The sequence below is a fragment of the Tursiops truncatus genome, chromosome 3 (genome assembly GCF_011762595.2).
Source record: "Tursiops truncatus isolate mTurTru1 chromosome 3, mTurTru1.mat.Y, whole genome shotgun sequence".
Taxonomy (NCBI): domain Eukaryota; kingdom Metazoa; phylum Chordata; class Mammalia; order Artiodactyla; family Delphinidae; genus Tursiops; species Tursiops truncatus.
The window spans coordinates 113,155,856-113,177,252 of NC_047036.1; the positions used below are offsets into that span (position 1 = coordinate 113,155,856).

The window sequence follows — 21,397 nt, forward strand, 5'->3', positions numbered from 1 at the left end:
TATTAGAGTTTCCCAAATACTGTTACATGGAAAACTAGTTTTACCAGATGCTCCATGAGAAAGGGAGTTCTGTGGTCAAGTAATACACATTGTACCCTTCTTCTTTTAGAGTAGCAATGCATGATCAAGGTTCTATAATGTTTTTAAGCAAAGAAATCTTTTTGACTCTGCTTAACTCAAGGTCTCTAAATTTATTTGAACTCAAAAACTTTTTTTAAGGTCACCTATTAGCAGCTCATGGAACTACCAAGAACAACTAGTTTGTTTTAATCACTGAATTAATGGTTTCATTTGATATGTGGCAGAGACTGAGGAATTTTTTTATGGTTTTATATTCCAGCCTTATGACACATATATATGTCAGGTGTAAATAAGCCTTGGTGCTAGCTGTTTCATAATTAAAAGACCCAGGTTTAGATTGTGCCCATGCAAGCATTCTAAGGTTCATAAATTAAAAATGAAATCTCATTATAATATCAATAAGATTTTAAAATATTATGTATTTTCTCTGGTAATTCACGATAGAATAAATGTCAAGGAAAACTGTGAGTCTGCTCTCTATGATGGCATATGTGGTTTGAGAGAATTACCTATTGGAGAGTTTTGAAATGAGCAAGGCTGACATTTTATGCAGGTCATTTATCATCTTCCTACCTAGGGATTGCAGCAGACACTTGACATTCATGATGAGTGTTTCTTGAGACCTTTATGATTCTCCTAATTAGCAAATACCACTAGAGTAAATAATTTCCCTCACAAAACCTCTTTATTCTGGCCAAAACTGTCATGTTCATAGAGTGTTTTCACTTTTTCTTCTCATCCATCACCAGGGCTATTTTGTACTTGGTAGTTGACAATGAGAAGGAACATATAGGCTCTGAAGTGGTAGCCAGACTCTGGACTTGCTCAGTGATTTACCCTCAGTGACTGTGTTGCTCAGTTGGATTTATGTTTCAGAAAAATGGTGAATGCTTGCATTTTCATGGGCTGTTGGAATTGCTTGTGAATAGCCAAAACTGTGAACGTAAATCTGCAAATGCCAAACATCGTCTTTTCTTTGGGGTGTCAAATACATCTTCACCTTTCACCCTGTGTTGGGAAGCAGGAGAATACTGTGGCTTGGGGAAGGAAGGAAATGGTAGAAACTCAGGCTTGTTACCATTCATTACCAAGCAGTCTCTTCCGCAGGGTTTCTTTGAACCCCAAGATCATGGATATCTCAGCACCTTTAGGAAGGGATTGCTGTGCTTTGCTGAAGCGCCTCAGTGAGCCCTTGAGATAAGCTAAAAAGTGAGTTTCCCTACACTAAGTAAATAGGATTGTACATACTTGAAACTGCAGCCTGACTCCTCCCCTCCTGTAATTCTATGCTTCTGAAGATTAATCTAAGGCCACATTTCCCATGATTTATCAATTTTATCTTCAGGACTCAGAGTCTTTGAAAAAAGCTCTTTTTCCTAGAATTTTTGATTATTATTAAAAGTAAAAGGACAGGAAGATTTTTATCAAACTTGGAAGCTCTCTCTAGATGAATACCACAGATATACATGGTTTCTTGAAGGATGGTTCATCCTACACAAATTAAGATAATCAGACAAGAGGGGAAATGCCAAGAGGCCAATTTGGGGGCATTGGAAATCCCCCCCAGTAGTCACCCTGTAAAAGAGCTGGAAAAAAAAAACCAAGCCCTTGAAGACTGATCAGCCATCTTGCTTATGTGGAAAGCACATTGGTATTTAAGCATATGGCTCTTTGGAGCTCTGCAGTTTTCATCAGGATGAATGATGTCATCTAACATAAGAGCAGATTCTAAAGAATCCAGAGTATATCCAAAGTGGAACCCTAATTGAATTTTGCTCCTTAGGGACTCAGTCTGACCAGCCACTGTGGGTGTGAGGGCTACTGGGTGCTGGTGGCCATTAAAGACACCTTGAGGTTGATTGAGGAGCTGGGACTTACTCTTTTGAAAGTCTAGTCATGCTTCCTATTAAAGCTTTTCATAAGCCTTGAGAGTGAAATTCCTCTGAGCCTCCCAGAACCGTGGATCCCACAAATCCTCTACACTAAGACATTTTCTACACAAGTCCCCAGGCACACAGGGAAAGCTCAATAAATGCTGTTCACAGAGCTGAGTGATATGTTTTTCATGAAAGCTTGGGAATCGGCCTGCTAGCTGATGGGAGCGTTCACTGTAATCTTGTCCTTGCTAGTGGCTTGGAGGTTGAGAATCTGCTCTTTTGTTCTCCAGGCTTGAAGCCTGTTCACGGAGTAACTGTCATGATTCATTTCTCTCTCCTGGTGGGCTGGGGGTGAAGGAAGGAGCTCTGAGCAGTCCTGCAAGTCTGGAAGTTCTGGAAGTTCCCTGTCTAGAGGCAAGTCGGGTACTCAGCGTTGTTACCATCCCCTTGTGGGAACAGAAAACAAGCATGAACACAAAGGTAGGCCAGCAGCCCTGGAGCTGGGAAGGCCGGGGGCGGTGGGGAAGCTTACCTTCTTGACTTCGTATTTAATGGCGAGTTTGATCCGGCTCAGACTTGGACGGTGGTGGTCGGACCAGACTTGGAAGTTCACATCACCATTTAAAATCGCTTCCACCTCTTCTGTGTCTCGGCACAGGTCCAGCACGCCCACCACAAAATCCTTGCATTGCATAGATAACTTCCTGTAATCGTTCTAACAGAATAAAGAGAAATCAGGGGTGTGTCACACTGAGCCCCACAGGTGGGCTTGCCTAGCATAGCAGTGTCGCTCAGCAAAGCTGTGCGCCAAGCGCGAGCTTAGAGTGCGTTGGAACCAGAGGGTGTGCTGGATCCAGAAGGCAGGGCACAACAATCTAGAGGGCATCTTCTCTAAGCCAAGAGTCGTCAAGGTGTGCTCCTCAGCCACCTCTATCAGAGTTACCTTGGGTGCATGCTATAACTATGATTTCCAGGCCCTGTTGCAGACTCACTGACTTAGAATTCCTGGAGATGAGGCCCAGGAATCTTTTAACCTCGTTCTCTAAGTAATTCTGAAGCCTGCCAAAGCCCACCCTGAGCTCTTTGAAAGCAGCAGTTCTCCTTGCCTAATTCTGAGCCAAATCTGAGGGAGGAGTGATAAGGAAATGCACTTTTAAGGCTGATGGAAATATCACTTAAATCATTTACTACCGATCTGTAATGGCAGCTGCTCTACGCAGGAAGTTTACTGGAAAGATACGGCTGATAGGCTAAATTTGGGGGGAAAATGTACACAGGTGTGCTTTCTTTTAACGTGCTGGAAAATCTGCTTGTAAATTATAAATTTAAAAATCAAATGTAATTTAAATCTAACAGAATCCTTTCCTACCACAGATCCTTTTGTACAGCAAATCATGACACCTTAAATTACTTGCCTGTTGAATAATCATTTTCAGACCTTGACCTCCTTTTTGTTTTGTTTTGTTTTTTTTAATGAGTTGCCTCTGGGTTTCTCTCATCTCCTCCCTAGGCATACGTTTCTAAATTATCTTTCAGAGGCTGACTGCCTTTCCTAGTGACATGCCAACTTCTCTCTCCCCTAAAACACACTGCTTCAATTCTAGATAATGATCCGAAATGTTGGACAAAAGAATGTTTCATGTCACCTTCAAACCACTACGCCCCCAAAATATTTTCCCCTAAAGGCTTCCTGATTGGTTTCTTAGTTGAAACAAGTCTATTCAGAAGCAACACAAGAACCAAATGTCACTTTCAGAGTTAATCAATGTCGTAAGCCCTGAGAGTGGTAAATAGTAGTTGGTAGATAGGAGTTCAGTTTTGCTTTTCCAGAACCTGGATTCCTCAGCACATAGATGGGAGACTGAAAAACTGCAGAAGCTCAACAATTTTTCTAAATTAATGATTCGTTTCTCCTTGCAGCACTGCTGCTTCAAAATGTCCCTTTACGTTAGAGAAAGAAGTAAGTGTTGATAAATGTTTGTTTGCTAAAAGGAAAAGGGTCAAGAAAATGTTTTCAGACAAGAGTGGCTACCCTTCATTTCTATATATCATTTAGGGATAAGCAGGGTGTTTTGGAAATGCTGGGTAGAAAAATGACGCTCAGCTCAGGCAGACTGTCATGGGCAAGTCAGACTGTGCCGTCCCAGAGCTTCTGCGCATTTCTGGGTTCAGTGCAGTTCAGAACAGAAGGTACCACTTCGTTAGAGACTTTCACTTCCCTGGGCTCTTTCAGCTAGCCGGGCCATAAAAAAGGGAGACACACCAGAGCAACCCAAACGGCTGGTTTGGTTTTGCCTTCTGTATCAGTCTGCAAGGCAACATGCCTGGTGTCTGCAGATGGCTGGAGGAGGCAGGCCTGGGCCTGCCAGGAAGACAGGGGTGACATGGACATGGGTAGATAGGACATGGAATAGATGCAGACGGGAGGGTCATGCCAGGCCCAGGCCTCCCAGAGAGAGCCATGGGCGCACATCTCTGCAGAGTTGTGATGATTAGGAGAAATGGGTCAACCCTGAGCTCAGCGAGCCTTTGAGCCACACTCCTCAACTTGAGTTGGAAAGATGAGACATATACCTAAGACTTCACAGGTGCCCTTTTACAAATAATTCCATATTCCTGCACACTGAAGTCTGCCAGGCCCAGTGGGCGACAGCTGTTCTACCTCCATCATCTTACTTAATCCTTATAAAAACCTCATGTTAGAAGGACTGTCAGCATTTCCAGCTCACAAGCAAGAAAACTGAGACTCAGAGAGAGAAACTAACAGGCTGAATCCACTTTTCCTTATATTGGTCACTTACTCATCTCTGGTTACTCTGTCACCTTCCTTGAAGATTTTAGCTTCTGTCTTACTGTCGCTCTCCCAACATTAACTGCTGTTGTTATTGGTGGTTTCAGTACCCAAGAAGATGTCCCTTCCATTACCCTGCCCTCTCATTTCCTTGACACCATCTTTTCCAGTGACCTTATCCTCAACTCCACCTCAACCATTCATTCTCTTAGTTATTCCCAGTAACTGCAGCTCCTCCACGACCCTAACTTTAGGTCTCCCTCTCTCTGACCACTACCTCCTATATGTCCAGCTTTCTTCATCTGGGATCCTAATTCTAGCAGTCCTTTGATTCCATGAAACCTACAAGCCATTGACCACACCACCTTTTCACTGGTTTTCATCCCCCTCAGGTCCCTGTCTCCCTCCTTGCAGAGCTTCTCTTTTATGGGTAGTCTTTATCATCATCCTTGCACACAGCAACTCTCTTACCCTCCTATTTTGTCCTCCTCATTGGATGAAAGCCTGACCTTGGTTGCGTCTAGCTCTCCACTACTCTGCTCCCGCCTCTGCACAGTTAACGCGGCTGGAGAGCACACACCTGCACCGAGCAGGCGTGCTGTAAACTCACTACCTCCAACCTCAAGCAGTCCACGGCGCTCCTGGGCAACTTACCCTCCCCCCTGTCCCAAACAAGCGTTTCATACCTCTCTAGTCTCAGTTTTCTAACACTTCATCCCCCTCCTAGTTTCCTATTTTACTTGGAAAATAGAGCTCATTGGAAGAGAAGCTTCACATGTTCGCACCATCCACATAGTCTACTTTCATCTGTGCTCATGGACTCTCTTCCCTCTTCTTACTCTTGCTGCTCCTATCTAAGGCCAGCTCCTCCACTTGTGTGTTGGATATCAGTCCCCTACGCCACTCAAGGACATGGCTCCTGCGCTCTTCCTTTCTCTCCCCTGCACTGTTAATTTCTCCCTTTCTCTGTTGGCTTAGTATACGACCGTGTTGCTATTGTCTTGTCTTAAGAAGGAACTCCTCTTGACTCCACTTACCTCTCCAATTACTACTCTAGTTTTCTGTTCCACTTTATAGAAAAACTCCTCATTAGACTCGTTTACACTCATAGTTGACAGTTGTCCTCCTTACACTCTTTCTTATTCCATTCAGTAAGGCTTTCACCCTCTACCCATTGCCTCCACTGAGACTGTCCTTCCAAGGTCACAAGTGACTTTCATATGCTAAATCCAGTGGTTGGTTCTCAGTCCTCATCTTACATGACCTGTTAGGTGCTTTGACATAGCTGATCACTTCCTCCTCCTTGACACACATTCTTCACTTGGCTTCTAGCATAACATACTTTTCTGTGGTTTTTCTTCCTGAATGAGTACTTTTGCATCTTTGTTGATTAATTCTCATGTCCCTGATGTCTTAGTTTTAGAATGCCCCAAAGATGTGCCCAGTCCTTTGAATTCTCCTGTCTGTTTACACTCATTGCCTTAGTGATCCTGTCTAAGATCATTAGATACCATCCATATGCTGAGGACTTCAAATTTTATGTCTTTAGCTCGGCCTTCTCTCCTGAACTTGAGTCAAATATATCCAATTACCATCTTGGTATTTCCACTTGGATGCCAAATAGGCATTTCAAACTTAATGAAACTAACTCTGGACCTGGTCTTCTCCACCTTGTTAGTATTCCCCAACTTCTCAGTTGTCCAGGACAAAAAATCTTGGATTTATCCTTGATTCCTCTCTTCTTCTCAAAACAGACATATAATTTAGTAGCAGATCCTACCAGCTCTACCTTCTAAAAAAATATATCTATATCTATCTATCTATATATATATATATATAAAAGATCTGACCTCTTTTCACCAATTCTACTATTTCTACCTTGGTCTAAGCCATCATCATTTCTTGCTTGGACTAACCAAGAGACTCTTAACTGGCCTCCCTGATTCTATGATTCTGTCCTGGTCTTCTATAGTCTATTCTCCATACATCAGTCAGACATTTAGGAAAAGTAGTCAGGTCATGGCACTGGTCTGCTCAAACCCTCCAGTGGCTCCCCATCCACTCAGAGTAAAAGTGGATTCATTATACTGTCCTATAAGGACATACATTATCTAGCCTCTCCATTCTCTCACTGATTTCATTTCCTGCGGTTTTCTCCCTCCCTCAGTCCACTCCAGCCACTCTGACCCCCCTGCTATTCTTCAAACACACTTGGCATGGACTAGACCTTTGTACTAGTTAATCTCTTTACTTGGAATGCTCTTTCGCCAGGTATCTACATGAACAACTTTTTTAACTCCTTCAAGTCTTTGCTCAAATGTCACTTTCTCAGAAGACTTCCTTGACTGTCTTTAAAAAATTGTAACCCTTCTCCATTTGCAATCACCCTTTCCTGCTTTTTTTCTTCATAGTACTTATGACTATATGACGTCCATACATGTTATTTATTATAATTATTGTCCATATCTTTCACTAGAATGTAAGCTTCTCGAGGGCAGGAATCATTGCTGTTTTGTTCCCAAATATATCATTAGAGCCTAGAATATTTCCTGGAACATGATAGGCACTCAGTAAATGCTTGTTGAATCTGTTGGAGCAGTGTACTTGTCTAAGATGACATAGCGACTGAGTGGTAGAGCCAAGATTCAAGACAGGTCGGTGTGACCCAAATCCTGTGCTCTTCCCTCTCACCATGTTTCCTCCTCTTGGTGAGCAGCGTGTTCCCTTCTACTCAGCACACTTAAAACTAGAGACTTAATTGGGGCTGACTCTCAACTAACTTGGAGAAATAAAGAGTGGGCTGGGATATGGGTATTTGAATACCCAGCAGATTCCGTAGTGTAGTAGATGAGTGCACAGGTTTTGAAGTCAGAAAGACCTGGAGTTTGAACTTCTTTTTTACTACTTGTCAGTTGTGGGAAATAGAACAAGCCATGTAACTCTTCTGCATCTCAGTTTTTAATCTGTAATACTGTACAAACCATATAATGATTGGGAGAATCAATACCAAAACAATGTAAAATGCTTAGTGTAGTTAACAGGAAATAACACAAATAAATAAAAACCTAAATAAATATGGATAATAAAAATAAAGCCTGTAAATGGTAATTTTAATTAGTTACCACCTTATTTTGACCACTGATTTCAAACTCTAGACCTCTTGCTTTCTGTGGTTTTTAGTTACTAGACTGGGAGCAAGACTGGCCCTTGGAGAGGAGAACACAAAATGCTGGAGAAACCCTTGATTCTTCTCTCTCTCTCACTCATGTCTAATCCATATATTAAAAATATACTCTGAATTTGTTCACTTCTCTTCATCTCTGGTGATCACATCAGTCCTTCCCAGGGTAGCACCTCCAGTTACCACACGCAGGTTATCAGTATTGAACTTGACTAAATATGTAATCTTGCCTGTCCCCAAATCAGTCTGAATGATGTTCACCTTGATGAGATCAGAGTAGTGGGTAGTGTCAGCATCACGGCTTACCAAATGAGAGATCTCTTTTTGTACCCACAAAGATCTTTCTCATTTTGCACAACTTACACTTGGCCTCTTTAGGAGTAATACAGTGAACAACAAAGTGACCCTTGGTGTGATAGTCAGATGGAAATTTTCTCTAGTCTTGTCAATACTGATGATATCCAACAAACCAGCAGAGTAGGTTATATCAGTGTGGACCTTGCCATCCATCTCAGTGAACTGCTCTATGCACATCTTCTTTACTTAATCTCCTGTTAGGGCATACTCAAGTCTCCTCTTAAAGAAAGTGACAAGGGACCACCATTCTTAGCTTGTGGGGACTGCTGGATGGACACAGAGTTAGCAGACAAGTTAGTTTGTCCATATTAAGGGCTTTGAAGCTGCTACATGCTGCAGTGCTTCTTGGGACCGTGAGCTGTAGCTGTGCTGGGCATGGAACAAAGAGGCCCTAGAGTTTTGCCTTTTCCAGAATGCCATATAAGGGGAGTCATATAGTATATAGTCTTTTGAGACTCGCTTCTTTCACTCAGTATAATTCCTTTGAGATTCATCCACATTGTTGTGTGTGTTAATAGTTCATTTCTTTTTATTTCACATCTACTGCATGCACGTATCAGTTTGTTTATACGTTCACTCATTGAAGGATTTGGTTATTCCCAGTTTTTGACAATTATGACTAAAGTTTCTATAAACATTCATGTACAGGTTCTTGTGTGAAGATAAGTTTTTGGTTCTCCAGGGTAAATATCTAAGTGTGGGATTGCTGAGTATATAGCAAGTGTATGTTTAATTTTAGAAGAGCTGCCAATTACCACCAACCAGTTATGAGAGTTCTGGCTGCTCCATGTTCTCTCCACGGTCAATTTATTTTCTGTGTTGTGGTATCTCATTGTGGTTTTGATTTGCATCCCCTAATGGCTAATGATATTGAGCATCTTTTTATGTGCTTATTTGCCATCTTTGTATCTTTTTGATGAAGTGTCTGTTCAAATCCTTTGTTAGTTTTTTTTAAAAAACTCAGTTTCTTATTATTGAGTTTTGAGAGTTCTTATATATATTCTGGATATAATTCCTTTGTAAGAGATAGGGTTTGTAAATATTTTCTCTCAGTCTGTGGCTTATCTTTTCATTCTCTTAACAGTATCATTCAAAAAACAGAAGTTTTAAATTTTGGTGATGTCCAGATTTATCACTTTTTATTTTATGATTATGCTTTTGGTGTCATAAGCTAAGAAATCTTTTTTAACACAGGGTCTCAGATGTGTCCTCCTGTGTTTTTGTTTTCTGTTTTTGACATTTAGGCTGAGTTTTTAAGAAATGATTACAATAAAAGTTTTCTAAGCATTGTAGTATTTCATTAAATGGTTACAGTTACCTTATAAAGCTGATAGTATAATATTATTCCCAAATAAGAGGAGGACAGAGAATTGATCATTGGATATAGCAACTTGGAGGTCATTGGTCACCTTGATGGGAGCAGTTTTGAGTGGAGGGTGTGACTGGTGAGGATTAAAGAATGGGAAGAGAGAGAAGAATTGAAGCCAGTAATACAGACAGAGAGGAGTTTTGAGGAGTTTTATTAAACAGGAAGGCAGAGAAATGGATAAGTAGCTGGTGTGAGAAGTGGAGTCAAGAGAAGCTTTCTCTTTTCTTCTCTCTCACTCTTCCTCCCTTCCTTCTTTCCCTCCTTCTCCTTATGGGAGAAACCATAATATTTTTTATGTTGATGGGAATTTTCCAGTAGATAATTATGCTGGTCATTGTATATGATATCAGTATATCATTGTATGAATCCAGTAATTCAACAGTGTATATGACAGAAGATTAGGTATAGTGTATAAATAGAGGAATGAATTTGGATAGAATCACATACGGTTTATCTGTGGTGGGAGGGAAGGTCAAGTATGTGAGTGAGGATGCTAGTAGATGGATGCATTGGTGGTAGGAATCTGTAGACATTTTCTTTCTATTGTTTCAATATTTTTTCTAGTGAAATAGGAAGAAAAATTATCAGCTGAGAGTAAGAATTGGGGAGAAAGTGATGGAAGTTTGAAGAGAGGAGGTCTGAAATAGATTTTAGGGAGATTTAAGAGTGAATTGATTAAGGAGACAGGACATTATTGCTGAAGAACAGTAAGAGCCCATTTGAAATTCATGGTTAGAAATTTAAAATGAGACCAGCTAATGTGGTTGATTCTCTGTAACCACATTCACCTCCCTGGGTGCCAGCAGACAATTAGATTTTACCAGGATTGTATTTTTTTTGCCAAAAGATAGAAGAAATCAAGAGAGAGGCAGTGGAACTGAGCTGTATGTGGGGAAGATTGTAATGATAGTCCATGGAATTGAGGCTGGTATGGAGGGAGACAGGACTTCCAGGGGAGAAGGAATGTAGAAAGACCCAACTCTATGTTGTCTACAAGAAACCCACTTTAAACATAAAGTTGGTGGTTTCCTACAAAATGAAATATACTTTTGCCATATGATCCAACAGTCGTGCTCCTTGGTATTTACCCAAAGGAGCTGAAAACTATGTCTACACAAAAACTTGCATACGGATGTTTACAGCAGCTTTATTTGTAATTGCCAAAATTTGGAAGCAAGCAAGATGTCCTTCAGTAGGTGAATGGATAAATAAACTGTGGTACATCCAGACAGTGGAATATTACTCAGTGCTGAAAAGAAGTGAACTATCAAGCCATTAAAAGACATGGGGGAGGCTTAAATGCATATAACTAAGTGAAAGAAGCCAATTTAAAAGGCTAAAAAATGCTGTGTGATTCCAACTATATGACATTCTGGAAAAGGCCAAACTATGGAGATAGTAAAAAGATCACAGTGGCCAGGGGTTGGGGAGTGAGAAGGATGAATAGGTGGAACATAGAGGGTTTTTAGGGCAGTGAAACTACTCTGCATGATACCACAATGGTACATATATGTCATTATACATTTGCCCACATTCACAGAATGTATAAAACCTGGAATGAACCTTAATATAAAGTATGGACTTTGGCTGCTAATGATGTGTCAGTATAGGTTCATCAGTTGTAACAAGTGTTCCACTCTGATGGGGGATGCTGATGATGGGGGAGGCTATGCGTGTGTGAGGGCAGGGAGTATATAGTAACACTCTGTACCTTCTGCTCGATATTGCTGTGAACCTAAAACGGCTCTAAAATATAAGGTCTATCGAAAAAAAGATGGTTAGATTAGTGAGTTGGAAGTCTTGGGGGTAGGCAAAAGATTGACAGAGTTGGGATATTAGAGGGAGATATAAAAATTTGAGCTAGTAGTCAGAGATCATGGAGAGTTTGCATTGATTGATCATGACAGGTATAGGCTCAGGTAGGCTCATCGTGACTAAAGTAAGACCACTGGAGGAGATGAGCTCATAAAACTGAGTCAGGGCGTTAAAAGGTTGGTCTACGTATATATTAGAGTATCAAGAATTTAAGTAGCAGTAACTAAAACCATGGAGAAATGACAGGGATTGACCCATTGTTGCAGATTCCAATGATATGGAATTATGGGTGACATAGTCTGATGAAATATGGTTCAGAACTCAGTGTTCTTAGGGAGGAGAGAAGGAGAAAGGTCTGGAAGTCATAAGGAACAGCAAGAGAGATATGTGCTCCCTCCCCCGCTTCTCTAGGCCCAGTGGTATGAGGACTGTGAGAGGAAAGCCAGCCCCCCGCCTGGGAGGACTGCAGGGGAAGTGTGTCCTTAGGGGAGCCTGTCTGCAGAAAGAGCAAGAAGGTGACGCATCTCAAAGAGCAGGGGGCAATGACACGGGGGGTTTTGCTGAGGGGAGACTATGCTTTTTGGAGGGTGAAGTAGGAGCGTGTCTGGAGATGAAGAAGCGGGGTGTGAGGACAGAGCAGGGCATACGAGGAGCCTTGTGGAGAATCAGGTGCAGGTTCTGAGGGGTTACCTGGGAGGCAGCAATGACATAAGAGAGTTTAAAACAATTACTGAAATTATATTGTGAGGATTTAGTGAGGTAAAGCAGGTGAAGTGCATGGCATGTGTTGGGCACATAGGTCTGGATCAGTACAGTTTAGCCAAGAAAGGACTTCAGAGCCTCATCCTGCCCTCCAGCCCTCCCTTCTGCACATCTCCCACTCAGCTGATGGATGAGAAAACTGAATGTTAAGATTTAACACACATGGCTGAATCCTTATTAATTGTAACTGGAGTCACTGAAATAATTAATGGATGTGAAATGCAGGGTAAGAACCTGAGCCTAGTGCTCATTATTGCAGATGAAAATTGAAGAGTTTCAATCCGTGTTTTAGCTTTCATGCATACACTTGATTGTTTCATTAACCTTCACCATATAAATAAGCCCGGGCTCCGGAGGATCATAAAAGGCAAATATCCTTCAGCATTTAATTCCATTTAGGAGCTCAGATCCAAGAAAGGTGGTTCAAGTCCAGCACATGAATCAGCTAGCCAGCATTTCCTGCCTTGGCTTTCCCAGGGGGATTTACACAGCCCCTAGGTCCTCAGAATACAGGGTTCTGACCCCAGGGTGGGGTGGGTAGGGCTGGCTCCCTGCTCCAGTGACCCTCTCAAAGGCGTGACTCTCAAACTCTGACACTGGTTACTGCCTCCCTCCTTGACTTTATTATCTGTTCTCTGCAGGAGCCCTCCCCTTATTCTTCCTAGACTTACTCCCTGCATTTCCTAATGGGTTCTCTGTGTCCTAAGTGTTTCGGAATTTGGGAAGGGTGATTGTGTATGAGCCATTGGTGATCTTAGACTTTCTCGGGACGGGGCTGATCAGTCTTTGCATGAGGGAGATGACTGGGTGATTAGTGTTTGGTTGGGCTCTAGAATCAGAGTGTCCAAGTTCAAATCCCAGCTCTGCTGCATACTGTCTTTGTGTTTGCGTGTATAACTTAAGCTTCCTCTGTGTTCTAGCTTAATCTGTATAATGGGGATTATACTGTTTTCTGCCTCATGGAGTTGTCGTAAACTAAATAAGATAATCCATATAAGTTGCTTAACACAATATGTGACAAGTATCAGGCAATATTAAGATGCATGTGGCTTGTAGGTTAGCAGAGAGTGTAAACATGGAAAATTTGTCTTTCAGGGTGTTGGTCTTCAAGTGCCTTTTCTAACAAAGCAGACACACCCATTGTTGGATTTAATTTCGCAGCTTCACCTGTGTCAGTCCTCAGGTGGAAGGTGCAGGTAGCAGGACGGAAGCTCGGAGCAGGGCACTGGAGCAGAGTCCTTGATAATTCACAGTGAAGGTGCAGGCCCCTGGGTGCTGAGCTGAATCTGCAGGTGACTGCACCACCTTTCTTAGCCAGGCAGTGTTGACAGTGTCTCTGTTGACACTTTGGCTTCCATCCTGATTTTTGGTTTACTTAACTGGCAGCTACTGACACCGTTAAGGGGCTCCTTAAGCCATCACCATGACGCTGTGAAGTCCCAGAAGTCATGGATTGCTCTGCTTGTTGGTTTTATAACAAGTCCCCTCTGATGGATTCAGAGGCTTGCCTAAGGAGAATAGAGGCTGTCTTTCAAGGAAACAGAGGAGCAACTCGAGTATTTTATTCTAATTCAGCAGGTATATTTGAGCACCCACTGTGTGCCAGGCACTGGGGATAGAGACCTAAATAAAATACAATCCTTGCCTCTGAGGAACTCAGGGTCTTGCTAGAGAGAATGACAAGTGACTAGGTAAGGACCACAGGGTGACGTAAGTGTCTTGGGATATGCCACCCAACTACAAATATGGGGGACTTCTAAGAGGAGGCAGAGTGTGGGCCCTGAGGATGGGTAGAAGCTAACAGGGGTGAGGCAGGTGTGGGGAGGAGAGTGACAGGGAATGGACGTTCCAGGAAGAGGGGCTGGCAAGTGCAAAGGCCCCGAGGCCAGAGAACGTTCACCAACGGGTGGACTGTGATGGGTATCAGCTACTTTACCCACAGATGGTTACGCATAGGTTATGCACCTTATTCAGCGTTTTACATAACTTCTCATAATTAAATAAACACGAACACGCTCATGTATCCAGAGAGGAATTCACATACACTCTGCACATCCTTATCCAGATTAAAGATGCTGCTTGGTTCTCATTTGCTGAGCTCCCAGAAGAGCCCTTCCTCAGCTTTCTGCTTTTTCAGCTGGAACCACAGGGAACAGACACAGGAAGGCAGGTCTGCCTGTGTGAACCTTGCCCCACCCCAGCGCTTCACAGCTCCAGGCCTCCCTGGAGGCTCCAGGGCTCTCTTCCCTCGCTCTGCACACTCTCTGTCTTTGTCTTCTATCTCCTTCTCCTTTCCCTTTCTCTCTCTTTCTCACACATCACTCTGTCAACCACAGGTCAGTGCTCCATGGTAGAGGGATTGCTCAAAGCTGTGACTCAGGAAATTAGCCAGGAGGTGTGAGTTGAAAGAGAAGGAGGGACCCTCAGGAAGCTCCATGGTTCGCTTACATAGAAGCAGCCCCACCTTTCCCCTGCCTTCCTGTCCTACCCCCGCATGGGGTCGACCTAAGCATGATCGGTTGGTCTCTGTGCCCATTAGAATGGGAGGCAGTATTAAAGCATATGACTCTTAGAGTTTTTGCTCCTGCGGTGTTACTTATTGAATGTTTACTATGTGCCAGACCCTGGGCCGAATGCTTTACATACTTAGCTCATTGCATTCTCATGACAAACTAGGAAGTAGATACAGTTATCATTCCTCTTTATAGAAAGGGGAACTGAGGCCCAGAGACTTCAGTGCAGCTGGGATTTGAACTTGAGTGTGGCTGACTCCAAATTCCATAATACTAACACTGGGAAGTGCTCATCTGATAAAAATACCAGCTGCTCTGGCACGTGCTCTAAAACCCTGAGCACGACCCTGAAGGGGCAGGTTCAGGGTCCTTCCTGGTGAAGAGGAAGAGAGAGATGAGGGCCTGTTGCTAAGAGTCAAAGGTGCTGAAACCGTGTGAGGCAATACCCTGTGTATCCACACCCAGGGGCAGGCCGGGAGTAAGACTGGCTGAGCCCAGAGAGCTGAGTTTGCCCCGCGCTCTAAGTTACCAGCAGGTGCGTTGGCATCAGAATGTTGGGGGAAGCCATCCCTAATGGGATGTGCCATTCCTGTTGCTCCCAAGGCCCTAAGCCTCTTATTTAAGTGCCAGTCTGTCCACTCCCCCCACATCCTTTTCAGTTTTAATGACTTTCACCAAGGGGCCATCCACCTCTATTCTGTAACAGGTCCCCCTCCCCCATGCAGGACCACTGTCTTCATGGTGAGAAGTTATGGGAATGGGTGGGAAGCAGAGGGTCTGCAGAATTTCCCCCTGCGGTGGCTGGGACACCTTGCAGCTCACTCCTCAGATACACAGAGAAACTGAGAGTGGCGGGATGAGGCTGCATTGCTTTTGCCATCTGAATTCCAAAGTGGGCAGCACGGTGACTGCTGTCCATGGTGCACTGGCTTTTAGCAAGCATGATGTTCGGGTCTGTTTGCTGTGTTGGAGCTGAGGCATACTGTATAGCTGCAGAGTGATGCTGAGTTAACAACTCTCTGTTCCTCGATCCTTCCAAAGCTTTCGTCCACAAGCACACCTAAGCCACTTTGGTCCGTGGATTGGTTCATAAAAGAACTCATGTATTCATTTATTTATTCATTTAATCAACAGAAATGAATAGCGCATTTACCCCATGCCGAGCACTGTGCTAGCACCCTGGAGATAAATGAGGAGCAAGGCAGGCATGGTCTCTGCCCATTAGACCTGCGTTTCTTTACATTCAGCCTCATAGTAATTCCTGGAAAAACATTACCTTCCAAATAAACCCCGTTGGCAAGCAGTAGAAACAGTAAGAGTCTGTTAGATGGAAAGCTTGAGTGCTTTCCAGTAATCCATCCTTACAAAATGTTCCAGCCAGTTCAGCCTGTGCTTACTGTGCTTTCTGTGTCCTAGAAGCTGTGCCCAGCTCTGGAGATGCAAGGAGAAGTGAGATGTGGTCACTGCCTACCCATGGTGAGACTAGACGTAACTCAGTTGTTCTAATATTATATGGCAGTGCTGGCCGCTCATTCAACAAATAGTCATTGAGTTCCCACCCTGTTCCAGGCACTGTTCTCAGTCTTTGAATACAGCCATAAGCAAAACAGACTCCCTGCCCTCGTGGAGCTTATGTTTTACTGGGGGCCTGGGGACTTCAGGTTTCTGTTTTACATTGGTGGTTAGGCAGGAACTCCCTGAAGAGGTGATTTTGTACAGAGGGTTGGTGAAGGAGGGAGCTATCTATGTAGATATATATGAGGAAGGAGCAGTCCAGACAGAGGGTCACCGGTACAAAGAGGGAGAAGAGTGCAAAGCAGAAGAGGGAGAGCATCTGGTGTTTCTGAGGACCAGCGAGGAGGCCAACTACTGGGGCAGAGTGGGTGAAGAGGAGAACGAGGGAAGAGGTGAGGCCAGAGCAACTGCAGGAGACAGATGGCCAAAGCCCCAAGAGGCACTTGTAGCACTGTGGCTTTTTCTCTGGTGAGATAGGGAGTCACTGGAGGGTTTCAAGAAGTGGCGTTAGCAGGATCTTCTGGTGTATGCTTGAAGGGAATCACCCTGGCTGTTGGGATGGGATGAATTGTAAGGGGCAAGAGCAGAAGCCTGAAGACCCAGTAAGAGGTTGTTGCAATTATCCAAGGGAGAGATGAAGGTGGCCTGGACCAGAAAAGTAAGTGCTCAAGGGGGAGAGAAGTATACAATTCTAGATGTCTTCGAAGGATAGAGCCGAGAGGATTTATTGATGGATTGGACATCAAGAAAAAGGAAGAGAAGAGTTAAGGATGAATGAGGTTTTTGGACCAAGCAGCTGGAAAGATAGTTACCATTTATGACATGAGCACTGTGTTAGATGAGCTCTTTGTTTAGCAGATGTTTCCTTCCTCCTTCCCCATCTCATTGAGACGAGCACACTTCCTTCCCCATTGGTAGGGAACTTGGTCATGGACTTGCTTTAGTTCATGAAATTACAGTGTGTGACCCTTAAACTTAGGGCTTAAGAGGCATCATGTATTTTCCGTTGTCTCTGTGGGAGTTCTGACCTCTGCCCTTGGAGTGCCCTTGGTTTCCACTGTCCATGCAGCCTGGATCCCAGAATAAGATCCTCCTCTGACCCAAAGACTTGTGAACCTGACAATAAATGTTGACATGTAGACTGCTGCGTTTTGGGGTGGTTTGTTACACAACATCATTGTGGCAATAACTGACTGATAAAGGGACAGAAGTAGGCTGAGTGCTTCGGGACATCATCATCAAAGATGGGCTCTTAGCCCTGCCTGGGTATTCAGGGAAGTTGCCCTGGAGAAAATAAGTTGTGACTGGATCTTGAAGGATAAATCAGAGTTACTGAGTTCAAGAAGTGGAGGAAGTATATTCCAAGTTGAGGACATAGCATAAACAAAAGCACAAAAAACATGCTATATGAATATACAGGAAACTATGCAAGTAGAGGCACAGGGCAGCAGAAGATGAGTCTGGGGAAGTAGACAGGACCATGGAGGGCCATGGAAGGTTTTGTCCTCCATGATAATAAGCTTGAACTTCATTCCACAGGCAGTGGGGAGGCACCAAAGCTTTTTAAGTGGGAGAAAGACACGGTCTGATTTGCACTTCAGTGGGATCCTTCTGGCCCTATGTGGAGGACAGCTTCACCTATGTGGTGGAAGCTCTTGTGATCATCTGATCAAGAAGAGTGGTGGTAAGGATGTAGGGATGAAAATGGATTGGGGATATATTTTAAGTTTTAGTACCAGCAGGATTTAAGGTACAGAAGGAAAGCAAGAACTCAGTATGTGGTGTGCTTTGGATGTCAAACGCTGGAAGGAAATTAGTATCTGATGGGATTATAACATGGTAGTATCTGATGGGATTATAGGTGAATTTTCTTTTTTTTATAAACAGTTTCATTTTCTACATTAATTGCACATTTACCAACGTAAGCAAAAAAATTTGAGTGAGTTATAATGTTTAAACCTGCCTGTTTTCCTTTGGGTGAATTTGCTAAACCCTTAAATCTCAGTGCTGGAGAGGAGTATTCACCTTTGGTGCTGTCTTGGCCAGGACTGCAGTCTTGTCTATTTGATATCTAATAACTTTGTTGTTTTTAAATATCAAATTAAAAGGAGATCCAAAATGAGATTCAGAGCAAATATGACCTATGCATCTTATTTGTACTTACCGTATATTGTGAAAACATTTCAGAGAAACACTAATTTAGAATTGGCATTAGCAGATAACATACCCTTCCAGAGGATTATGTCATGATTCACCTGATTATAGATTCAGAATAGTAAATGTTCAGGAAACTTTTTTTAAAGAGTAATTATAGCACAGCATATGTATAGAAGTAATTTTTTAAAAATTTACTTGTGATTGCTGAAAAATGCTATTGATTAAGAGGGTCTAATGACTAGATGGCAAGGTAGGAATTAAAAAAACGTAGAGACCTGCTAATTATAAAACAAAACCCCAAAACCAAATTAGGCACATCAGTACTTATGATTTCTCTGATCAAAAGAGCATACACCGTTCTTTTCACCTCAGTGCCTTTGTCCGTTGTGTTCCCAAGTCTGGACTGATGCTCCTCTTTACTTCCTCTAAGAACCCTACTCTTCTTAAGACCAGGCGGAAGGTAACTCCAGGATGGCTTTCCTGATATCCCTGGGGAAATCCACTGTTTCATGCTTGGGCACCCACTGCATTTTATTCTTGGGGTCCAGTAGACCTGTCAAAGTGCTCTCTTTGACAGGTATGACATGTTCATAGTTGACTAATTAACTTCATTCATTTGTATATCTCAGCCCAGGGCATGCCACATTATAGGACTTGATAAATGTTGCATAAAATGACCATACATATACTCTGATTCAAGAATTTTATTTATGGGAAGCTGAGGCACAAGTAAGTGCTGGTGTGTGGCTACCAGGGAACAGATCTAGGAGGTGCGAATGGGGGTCTATTCTTGGCTCTCAGAGATGGTCTTGGAGCCAGACTTGCCTGTTCAAGGCTCATTATCTTGTGCATAGCAAACTGCACTGACTTTCTAAAAGTCCCAGAAGACACGGGTAAAAGATGAGTAAGTGATTGCATTTAAATAAGTTCAAATCTAATCAGGAAAATAAGATTCTAGTTTTTTGACTGATTTCTCCAAAGAATGACTTAATAACACTTGGAAGTAGGACTTAAAGCTGTTTTGTAAAAATATAAAAAGAGAGAGACCAAGGCTTTGATATGCTTTCATTTCTCTCTACAGCTTCCATTGTTACCTATGTGCTGATGAGTCCCAGGTTTTTACCTCCAACCCCAACCTGTATTCTAAGGAGCAGATTTCAATATCCAACTGCCAAGTGGTCGTCTACACTGGTAAGTCCCGCACACACTTCAAACTCCGCATGCCCCAAGCTGAACACATGGGTCTTCCAAACATCCAGACCCGATGTTCTGCTTTCTGCTTCAGGAAATAGAGTCCCCATCCACTCAGCCTCCTGAGGTAGAAGTCCTGGGTTCATCTTTGTCTTTGCCAATTAGTTACCAAGATCTGTGGATTCTGATCTAAACAATCTCTACTGTCTGAGCCCTACTGCCCACACTCACAGTCGTGATCTTAATTCAAGTCCTTAGAATTTGGTCTCTAGGCTTTTGAATTAGCCTCCTGATTGGACTGTTTACCGACAACAGTTCCTTCTACCCTGATGCCAAACCACTATCCCCTTGGTTAAAAAGCTACAGGATAAAAATCCATGCATCTTTATTACCATATTTCAATATACTTCCCTAAGATTAGCCCCCTTCCCTTAAACCCATCCAGCTGCACCTGTCCACCAAGAACACTGGGCCGTTCATGCCTCTGCACATGGTATTTGTCTGCCTTTATGTCTTTCTTTCTCTTCTCCATTTGCCAAACTCATCCTTCAAGAAGCACTTCAGAATATCATCTTTTCCAGGAATCCTTATCTCACATCACCAGGCAGTTTGCTGCGCTCTTCTTCGTGTTCTCATAGCATATTGCTCCTACTCTACTATGTTCTGTTTATCCCTCAACACTCCAGTCTCTCCCATTGCTTTGAGGACAGAGTTCAGGTCTCTTCCACACTTGTAGACCTAGTACCTAGTACAGTATCTGGCACACAGAAAGAAGACCACCATTTGCTGAAAACCATTTAACCATTCTCAGTCCGTTTCCTCAACTGTAAAATGGGAATAATCATCTCTTCTTAAATCTCAACTTAGATGTTGTTTATGAAAATGCCCTGTAGAAATGAGAAGCAGAAAGGCCTAGAGAAGTGGGGACTCAACAAGGGATTGTTAGTAAAAGTACCTGGTCTTATGCATGAGGAAGATGAGCTGCAGAGAAGTAAAGTGACTGAGCCAAGGTCACAAGTCAGTTCCTGGTGGAGCCCTGGGTCTCCTCACTCAGCAGCCCCCATGCTAGCATTGCCCCCGAGGATCGTCTTTTATGGTGGCAAATCACCTGTGTGACATACGCTGTGCCCTGGGCAGAGTATGACCACAAGGCTCCAAGCTATTTAGTTCCCTCAAGTAATCTCTGAAATCTGACTACCGTGAGCACATGCCTCACATATTTGCTTTAGGTAAAGAAAAGATCCAACCCTGTGTTTAAAATCTGCTTTCTACTTTTGTAATCTTAGAGGGAATACCATTTGGGGAAATAAACTCTTGCTCCTAGTTTTTTTAAGCCAAATTAAAACATATTTTCCACATTTCCTGGCTCTCATCTCCATGCTTACATTAAAAATATCAGGTTTAAGCACATAAAAAATCAAGTTTCTGATGTGCTGCAGGAAGGTATTAGGTGAATTCTTTGGAGAATAAACTTTAAGCAAAATTAATAATCACCAGAAAAGAGAACTTGTCATCAGAAAGATTCTTGAGCTACTGCTTTCAAAGTATATGTAGGAGTAGCTGGAGAGAGCTATTAACTCAACAGGTAAAGCCCTGGTCTTCAACATGTATCAGTAAAAGGTGTGCTATCCTTCCCCAAAATGCAAACATGAATTCTGATGCCCCAGGTCCAAGCACCTGTATTACTGTAAATGGAAGTGTATTGTATTTCCAGGATGTGTGTGGGGGGGGTGAAGAGAGGAAGAGAGAGAGAAGCTTAGCATCTCAGCATGGCCCTTCTTAATGTTC

General features: G+C 43.0%; 1 pseudogene; it reads right to left on the reverse strand.

Annotated features, from left to right (window-relative positions):
- Positions 1 to 8,053: 8,053 nt before the first annotated feature.
- Positions 8,054 to 8,594, reverse strand: LOC109548216 (small ribosomal subunit protein eS4-like; annotated as a pseudogene).
- Between the last annotated feature and the right edge of the window lie 12,803 nt (positions 8,595 to 21,397).